Raw genomic sequence first — 8,821 nt, forward strand, 5'->3', positions numbered from 1 at the left:
ACCGCCATCTTTAATTTTGCCCAACCTAGGTCGGGGCACAGACACGGTCTCAATGGGGATAGCTGAGCTGACTACACTGGCTGTGCTAGTGGCAGACTCCACTAAGCTGGCAGGCTGGCTAACAGCCTGCTGCCTGGCCTGCACCCTATTTCATTGTGGAGCTAGAGGAGTTAGAGCTCTGTCTATGTTCGTAGATAAGATGAGAGCACCCCTCCAGCTAGGATGGAGTCAGTCACTCCTCAACAGGCCAGGCTTGGTCCTGTTTGTGGGTGAGTCCCAGAAAGAGGGCAAATTATCTACAAATTCTATCTTTTGGGAGGGGCAGAAAACAGTTTTCAACCAGCGATTGAGTTGTGAGACTCTGCTATAGAGCTCATCACTCCCCCTAACTGGGAGGGGGCCAGAGACAATTAATCGATGCCGACACATCTTTCTAGCTGATTTACACGCTGAAGGTATGTTGCGCTTGGTGACCTCTGACTGTTTCATCCTAACATCGTTGGTGCCGACGTGGATAACAATATCTCTATACTCGCCAGTTTTAGCTTTAGCCAGCACTGTCTTTAGATTAGTCTTAACGTCGGTAGCCCTGCCCCCTGGTAAACAGTGTATGATCGCTGGATGATTCGTTTTAAGTCTAATACTGCGGGTAATGGAGTCGCCAATGACTAGGGTTTTCAATTTGTCAGAGCTAATGGTGGGAGGCTTCGGCGTCTCAGACCCCATAACAGGAGGAGTAGAGACCAGAGAAGTCTCGGCCTCTGACTCCGACTTGCTTAATGGGGAGAACCGATTGAAAGTTTCTGTCGGCTGAATAAGCGACACCAGTTGAGCATTCCTACAGCGTTTCCCTCCAGAAGCCATGATAAAGTTGTCCGGCTGCGGGGACCGTGCGAGGGGGTTTATACTAACGTTACTATCTGTACTTACTGGTGGCACAGACGCTGTTTCATCCTTTCCTACACTGAAATTGCCATTGCCTAACGATTGCGTCTGAAGCTGGGCTTGCAGCACAGCTATCCTCGCCGTAAGGCATGCGTTTGTTTACAGTGCCAGATAGCAAGTGAATGAAATCCTCTTTCCTTCTTAATGCGTTTGAGCCAATCAGATGTGTTGTGACAAGGTAGGGGTGGTATACAGAAGATAGCCATATTTGGTCAAATACCAAGTCTATATTATGGTAAGAACAGCTCAAATAAGCAAAGAGAAACAACAGTCCAACAGTCATTTAAGACATGAAGGTCAGTCAATTCGGAAAATGTCAAGAACTTTGAAAGTTTCTTCAAGTGCAGTCGCAAAAACCATCAAGCGCTATGATGAAACTGGCTCTCATGAGGACTGCCACAGGAGATGAAGACCCAGAGTTACCTCTGCTGCAGAGGATATGTTTGTTAGAGTTAACTGCACCTCAGATTGCAGCCCAAATAAATACTTTACAGAGTTCAAGTAACAGACACATCTCAACATCAACTGTTCAGAGATGACTGCATGAATCAGGCCTTCATGGTCGAATTGCTGCAAAGAAACCACTACTAAAGGACACCAATAAGAAGAAGAAACTTGGAGGAGGTGTGATGGTGTGGGGGTGCTTTGCTGGTGACACTGTCTGAGATTTATTTAGAATTCAAGGCACACTTAAGCAGCATGGCTACCACAGCATTCTGCAGCAATACGTCATCCCATCTGGTTTGCGCTTAGTGTGACTATTATTTATTTTTTAACAGGACAATGACCCAACATTCCTCCAGGCTGTGTAACGGCTATTTGGAGTGCTAAATCAGATGACCTAGCCTCCGCAATCACCCGACCTCAACCCAATAGAGATGGTTAGGATGAGTTGGACCACAGAGTGAAGGAAAAGCAGCCAACAAGTGCTCAGCACATGTGGGAACTACTTCAAGACTGTTGGAAAACCATTCCAGGTGAAGCTGGTTGAGAGAATGCCAAGAGTGTGCAAAGCTGCCATCAAGGCAAAGGGTGGCTACTTTGAAGAATCTAAAATATATTTTTATTTGAACACTTTTTTGGTTACTACATGATTTCATATGTGTTATTTCATAGTTGTGGTATCTTCACTATTATTCTACAATGTAGAAAATAGTAAAAAGAAAGAAAAATCCTTGAATGAGTTTGTGTGTCCAAACTTTTGACTGGTACTGTAAGATATTAAATTGTGTTAGATATTTCTGAGCGTAAGGTGCCAGGTCGTACAATCTTGACTTCCTTTGATGTTTAGATGTGCTGGCTGTAATCACCCTCATGAGTCAAACCAATTCATAAAATGTTTAACTAATACTGATTTGCAAAGTCTTTATTACATTTGTCAAACTGTGTGATGAAGAAACAAGTACTGTATTGCAGTTGAAAATAAGTTAGTTAATAGTTAATCAAGAGAGGAAATAACAAAACTCAAATAAATATTTTAATCTACCTTATTATACATTCAATAAATAACTGATAACCGCTTTAGTCAGTGGACAGCACAGCTTGAAACCACATAAAGTACATAGCTAATAAATACATAAACATACATACTGTTCAGCTCAGCTGTAACTTTGATTAACAATCAGATGTATAATATAAAAAATTGTACAATGTGCAAAAAACTTGCGGATTATTAAGCCCATTATGAATTTTCTTATCATGATAAAAAAAATAGATGCAAGCACCCAATGAAGTCTCTTGATTAGCAGATATAGATAGATAATTGGCTGTTCTTGTGATGACAGTTGCCCACTGATGTTAGTGTTGTCACCTCAGAAGAGTCCGTTTCTGGTGGTGTACTGTACATTGTAAGATCTGCGTCTGTGCCAGCGTCTCCGTACAGCTGCACAGCAGCCACATAGCATACACTGCAAAAGAAAGATGGGGAAACATGATTCACATGCTAAAATATCATTGCAGAAAATAAACAGCTTATTTGATGAAATACTATGTAAACTATTTTCATAGTATACATGTGAACACAGGCCTATACGTACACATAGCAGGATCCACAGGGGTACCAGAATGATAGCGATGCCACAAGGAATGATAATGGCCAAAGCCCAGCCAGGAAAACCTCCAACACTTGTGGTATTGAAAGGAGTAGTCAGCAAAAGGGTAGGAAGTGGTGTGGTGCTGGTAGGTGTTGTTGGGGCAACAGTGGTGGTCAGAAGACCTAGAATATTAATAAAATAACATTTTAGAGGGATTATAAACTTGTAAAATGTCATAACATAGATATAAAAGTGTTTTCGGAATTGAGTATTTTTCACATTACATGGTGTTTGATAACTCACTGTCATAAAAAAACATAGAAATGACAACCGTATGGTAACAAAAGCAGAATACCTGAGACTTTTAAGACATCCTGTAGAAAACCACTAGGGTGGCTGACATCTTCCTCCTTGTATACATACGTCACGTTTGCCCTGATTTCAGTGCCATAAGCACTGTGAATGTAAAAATGGATTATGTGTGAGAGTTAAATATGGTCCCTTCTTCCTGTTTAACTGTACAAGCAGCAGCTAAATGAAATCTTCAGAAATTCTAAAGAGTGCAGTTGAGAAAGATGGGTTGGTTCAAGGTTATGACGTTGTACTTACATGAAGTCGGCGTTGGGAAATTGAAACTGTTTGCCGTCTGGTTCACTGAGAAGTTCACGAAGCTAAAAGGGGAAAACATCAAGTTGTCAATTACTATCGTGACCTGAACATGACCATGGATGTATCTTAGGTATACAAGTACAGTATCTTACTAGTGTGTTAATTGAAAGCTGTATCTGGATGTAGGTCTCATTGGTGAATGTGAGTCTATTACTTAGAGACTCCAGGGTTACATTGGTTATTTTGAAACCAAGGTTGATGGCAAATGAAGTATCAGTAAGTTCTGTGAGCACACAAAAAGAAGGTCACTATAGCAACAGATCAAATGAACTGCTACAATTTAGGAGATTCAACAACATTAAAAAACATTCAAGAAGTATTTAGATTGCAGGAGCAGTTGAATGTGTACTTATTAAGAAATTATGTTATAGAGTGGAGATAAATGTGTTCATGAAGCCTAATTTCTTAAACTCACTGATATAAGTTGCATTCTGGAAGGTGGTTTGAGTGGTCTTGGATTGAAGAGACAATTGCTGCTTGACGGCACCAAGGACAGCATCCTCAGTGGGGACTGGTGTTTTGAGCTTGAATATCAGTTCAACAAAAACCACGGCTGTGCCAAATCTAAAAGGAAATAATAATACATGGAAAATTACATTTCCTACAGAAAATGTGTGTACTTGCTAGCATGTCTTAAAGTATTAATGGTTGTAAAATAATTTATAGTAGTGGCAGTCACTGCAAGAGTAATAGTATGACTGGTTATAATTGGAAAAAGTAGGTAGATGGAAAGATTGATTGATGGATCGGAAAGGATAGCATGAACATATGAAAGTTGGTTCGGTCTCTCTAGCTTGATCGGTTCAAGAGGTAATATTATTTTTGCTGGGTTATTATATGCTAATTTATACTCATTTAAATTGTTTTAGTTTAGAAAGTTTAGAAAATGTTAAAATAATTTGAAAAAGTATGTCTTAAATCTAGTGGTCTTGCCTTCAGCAAGCACATTAATAATAATGGATTGGATTTATATTGCGCCTTTTGACCGATTGATGTACTCAAAGAGCTTTCCTAAAGAAAGGTTGACATTTTGGATGCTTTTATTAAAAACATCAGTAGTTAACGACACAAGCATGGATATACATGGTTCATTGTTGCAAAGGTTCCTTGATTGACAAAGTGTTAATTCAATTGTATGAAATAATTATAATAAATGATCTTGCTTACCTAGTTGTTGATGTCACTGAAGTCAAAAGGGTAGGAAGTGGTGTGTTGCTGATAGTTGTTGTTGGGGCAACAGTGGCGGTCAGGAGACCTAGAATAGAAATGAAAATACATTTTAGAGGGATTATAAACTTGTAATATGTCACATAACATAGATATATAAGTGTTTTCGAGATTGAGTATTATACACATTACATGGTGTTTGATAACTCACTGTCATAAAAAAAACATAGAAATGACAACCGTATGGTAACAAAAGCAGCATACCTGAGACTTTTAAGACTTCCTGTAGAAAACTACTAGGCTGGTTGACATCTTCCTCTTTGTATACATACGTCACGTTTGCCGTGATTTCAGTGCCATCGTCACTGTGGATGTAAAAATGGGTTTTGTGTGAGAGTTAAACATGTTCCCTTCATCCTGTTTAGATGTACAAGCAGCAGCTAAATGAAATCTGCAGAAATTCTAAAGAGTGCAGTTGAGAAAGATGGGTTGGTTCAAGGTTATGACATTGTACTTACATGAAGTTGGCGTTGGGAAATTTAAACTGTTTGCCATCTGGTTCACTGAGAACCTTATGGAGCTAAAAGGGGACAAAACATCAAGTTGTCAATTACTATCATGACCTGAACATGACCATGGATGTATCTTATGTATAGAAGTACAGTATCTTACTAGTATGTTAATTGAATCCTGTATCTGGGTTTCGGTCTCATTGGTGAGTGTGAGTCTATTACTTAGAGACTCCTGGGTTACATTGGTTATTTTGAAACCAAGGACGATGGCAAATGAAGTATCTGTATGTTCTGTGAGCACACAAAAACATTGTCACTATAGCAACAAATCAACTGAACTGCTACAATTTGGGAGTTTCAACAACATTAAAAAACATTCAAGAAGTATTTAGATAGCAGGAGCAGTTGCATGTTTACTTATTAAGAAATTATTTTATAGACAGGAAATTAATGTCTTCACGAAGCCTAATTTGTTGAACTCACTGATATAAGTTGCATTCTGGTAGGTGGTTTGAGTGGTCGGGAATTGAGGAGACAGTTGCTTCTTGACGGCACCAAGGACATCATCCTCAGTGGGGACTGGTGATTTGACCTTGAATATCAGTTCAACAAAAAACCCCACTGTGCCGAATCTAAGAGAAAATAATAATACATGGAAAATTACATTTCCTACAGAAAATGTGTGTACTTTCTAGCTTGTCTTAAAGTATTCATGGTTGTAAAATAAGTCATAGTATTGGCAGTCACTGCAGTAGTAATGGTAGTGACTGGTTATAATTGGAAAAAGTAGGTAGATGGAAAGATTGATTGATGGATAGGAAAGGATAGCCTGAACATATGAAAGTTGGTTCGGTCTCTCTAGCTTGAACGGTTCAAGAGTTAATATTATTTTTGCTGGGTTATTATGTGCTAATTTATACTAATTTAAATTGTTTTAGTTTAGAAAGTTTAAAAAATGTTAAAATAATTTGAAAAAGTATGTCATAAATCTAGTGGTCTTGCCTTCAGCAAGCACATTAATATTAATGGATGGATTTATATTGCGCCTTTTGACCGATTGATGTACTCAAAGAGCTTTCCTAAAGAAAGGTTGACATTTTGGATGCTTTTATTAAAAACATCAGTAGTTAACGACACAAGCAAGGATATACATGGTTCATTGTTGCAAAGGTTCCTTGATTGACAAAGTGTTAATTCAATTGTATGAAATAATTATAATAAATGATCTTGCTTACCTAGTTGTTGATGTCACTGAAGTCAAAAGGGTAGGAAGTGGTGTGTTGCTGATAGTTGTTGTTGGGGCAACAGTGGCGGTCAGGAGACCTAGAATAGAAATGAAAATACATTTTAGAGGGATTATAAACTTGTAATATGTCACATAACATAGATATATAAGTGTTTTCGAGATTGAGTATTATACACATTACATGGTGTTTGATAACTCACTGTCATAAAAAAAACATAGAAATGACAACCGTATGGTAACAAAAGCAGCATACCTGAGACTTTTAAGACTTCCTGTAGAAAACTACTAGGCTGGTTGACATCTTCCTCTTTGTATACATATGTCACGTTTGCCGTGATTTCAGTGCCATCGTCACTGTGGATGTAAAAATGGGTTTTGTGTGAGAGTTAAACATGTTCCCTTCATCCTGTTTAGCTGTACCAAGCTAAATGAAATCTGCAGAAATTCTAAAGAGTGCAGTTGAGAAAGATGGGTTGGTTCAAGGTTATGACATTGTACTTACATGAAGTTGGCGTTGGGAAATGTAAACTGTTTGCCATCTGGTTCACTGAGAACCTTATGGAGCTAAAAGGGGACAAAACATCAAGTTGTCAATTACTATCATGACCTGAACATGACCATGGATGTATCTTATGTATAGAAGTACAGTATCTTACTAGTATGTTAATTGAATCCTGTATCTGGGTTTCGGTCTCATTGGTGAGTGTGAGTCTATTACTTAGAGACTCCTGGGTTACATTGGTTATTTTGAAACCAAGGACGATGGCAAATGAAGTATCTGTAAGTTCTGTGAGCAGACAAAAACATTGTCACTATAGCAACAAATCAACTGAACTGCTACAATTTAGGAGTTTCAACAACATTAAAAAACATTCAAGAAGTATTTAGATAGCAGGAGCAGTTGCATGTTTACTTATTAAGAAATTATTTTATAGACAGGAAATTAATGTCTTCACGAAGCCTAATTTGTTGAACTCACTGATATAAGTTGCATTCTGGTAGGTGGTTTGAGTGGTCGGGAATTGAGGAGACAGTTGCTTCTTGACGGCACCAAGGACATCATCCTCAGTGGGGACTGGTGTTTTCACCTTGAAAATCAGTTCAACAAAAACCCCCACTGTGCCGAATCTAAGAGAAAATAATAATACATGGAAAATTACATTTCCTACAGAAAATGTGTGTACTTGCTAGCTTGTCTTAAAGTATTCATGGTTGTAAAATAAGTCATAGTATTGGCAGTCACTGCAGTAGTAATGGTAGTGACTGGTTATAATTGGAAAAAGTAGGTAGATGGAAAGATTGATTGATGGATAGGATAGGATAGCCTGAACATATGAAAGTTGGTTCGGTCTCTCTAGCTTGAACGGTTCAAGAGTTAATATTATTTTTGCTGGGTTATTATATGCTAATTTATACTCATTTAAATTGTTTTAGTTTAGAAAGTTTAGAAAATGTTAAAATAATTTGAAAAAGTATGTCTTAAATCTAGTGGTCTTGCCTTCAGCAAGCACATTAATAATAATGGATTGGATTTATATTGCGCCTTTTGACCGATTGATGTACTCAAAGAGCTTTCCTAAAGAAAGGTTGACATTTTGGATGCTTTTATTAAAAACATCAGTAGTTAACGACACAAGCATGGATATACATGGTTCATTGTTGCAAAGGTTCCTTGATTGACAAAGTGTTAATTCAATTGTATGAAATAATTATAATAAATGATCTTGCTTACCTAGTTGTTGATGTCACTGAAGTCAAAAGGGTAGGAAGTGGTGTGTTGCTGATAGTTGTTGTTGGGGCAACAGTGGCGGTCAGGAGACCTAGAATAGAAATGAAAATACATTTTAGAGGGATTATAAACTTGTAATATGTCACATAACATAGATATATAAGTGTTTTCGAGATTGAGTATTATACACATTACATGGTGTTTGATAACTCACTGTCATAAAGAAAACATAGAAATGACAACCGTATGGTAACAAAAGCAGCATACCTGAGACTTTTAAGACTTCCTGTAGAAAACTACTAGGCTGGTTGACATCTTCCTCTTTGTATACATATGTCACGTTTGCCGTGATTTCAGTGCCATCGTCACTGTGGATGTAAAAATGGGTTTTGTGTGAGAGTTAAACATGTTCCCTTCATCCTGTTTAGCTGTACCAAGCTAAATGAAATCTGCAGAAATTCTAAAGAGTGCAGTTGAGAAAGATGGGTTGGTTCAAGGTTATGACATTGTACTTACATGA

The 8,821-nt window shown here is 37.9% G+C and overlaps 1 long non-coding RNA gene across 1 annotated transcript; it reads right to left on the reverse strand.

Annotated features, from left to right (window-relative positions):
- Positions 1-5,815: 5,815 nt before the first annotated feature.
- On the reverse strand, positions 5,816-6,898 carry LOC145860394 (uncharacterized). Its single transcript, XR_014380425.1, has 3 exons — positions 6,826-6,898; positions 6,562-6,649; positions 5,816-5,958 (listed from the first exon to the last, which is right to left on the reverse strand). It is a non-coding gene; the product is annotated as an uncharacterized LOC145860394 (long non-coding RNA).
- Between the last annotated feature and the right edge of the window lie 1,923 nt (positions 6,899-8,821).

This window comes from Salmo salar, chromosome 14 (assembly GCF_965601325.2).
Source record: "Salmo salar chromosome 14, fSalSal1, whole genome shotgun sequence".
Lineage (NCBI taxonomy): Eukaryota > Metazoa > Chordata > Actinopteri > Salmoniformes > Salmonidae > Salmo > Salmo salar.